Source organism: Aplysia californica, unplaced genomic scaffold, assembly GCF_000002075.1.
Source record: "Aplysia californica isolate F4 #8 unplaced genomic scaffold, AplCal3.0 scaffold01366, whole genome shotgun sequence".
In the NCBI taxonomy this organism is placed as follows: domain Eukaryota; kingdom Metazoa; phylum Mollusca; class Gastropoda; order Aplysiida; family Aplysiidae; genus Aplysia; species Aplysia californica.
In genome coordinates, this window is record NW_004798636.1 from 2,754 (window position 1) to 3,738 (window position 985).

General features: G+C 37.3%; 1 protein-coding gene across 1 annotated transcript in view; it reads left to right on the plus strand.

Annotated features, from left to right (window-relative positions):
• LOC101861485 (tubulin polyglutamylase complex subunit 1) overlaps nt 1–985 on the plus strand; it is a gene marked incomplete in the record, with an annotated part of 18,109 nt that overhangs the window by 935 nt on the left and 16,189 nt on the right.

The following is a 985-nucleotide window of genomic DNA, read 5'->3' on the forward strand; positions in this document are numbered from 1 at the left end:
ATCTATCTATCTATCTATCTATCTATCTATCTATCTATCTATCTATCTATCTATCTATCTATCTATCTATCTATCTATCTATCTATCGAGTAAGATATACGAGAGCAAAAAATAAGAATTAAATTTTAAAGAAGACACTGGATTCGAACGTTCTTCAATCTCGGAGATACAGAAAATCCAGTGAGCCAATCAGAGTGAGGTAGTTAATGTCAACAAAATGGCGGACAGGCGGAAAGCTTCAGGCGCTGCCCCCGAGCCTGCAGAAACAGATCGACAGTTTATGGGTAACTCAACATTTGTAACTTTTAATCAATGGTCAGAGACAGCTAGATCTAGTGTTTTTACTTTTTGCATTTGGGATGCCTAGCAGCCTATATCTAGCTTGGCTTGAGACTTGAATGATGGGGAGGAATATTCAACTTGGATGACATGTGTGAAGAAATTCTTGGGATTCCATGTATACTCTACTCTAGTACTCTAGAGACAACTAGAATCTAGAATCTAATCTAGATCTAGATCTATTTTAAACCTGAATAGACCTGTGTATTCAACAGGTTTCTATAGGGCCTCAAATAAGTACAGCTGGCCTGCCAGTCTAGCCGTACTTAGATCAATGATGGCTGAATTTGAATTGTAAATAAAAATTTTAGTTTGCAATACATTTAAAGTATTTGTATTTCAGAGAAAACCAAAAGTGCTTTTCTGACATGCATGTACCTGAATAATTACTTGCTTTAGATCTAATGAGACCTGTGTACTCGACAGGTTTCGGTCAATAGGGTCTACCTAGCTCTAAGTACGGCTACATGGCTATAGTACTAGCCACTTCAAATTTGTTAAGCTTTTCTGGTGACGATCTATGTGTTTCTGTTCTACTTGCCATTTACTTACCACTGATTCAGTCTTACAGCTGTTATGGTTTACCAGTCTGCCACATTAACCCACGACAATGCTAAAAATTTTCTCTCTGCAATTATCCAGACTT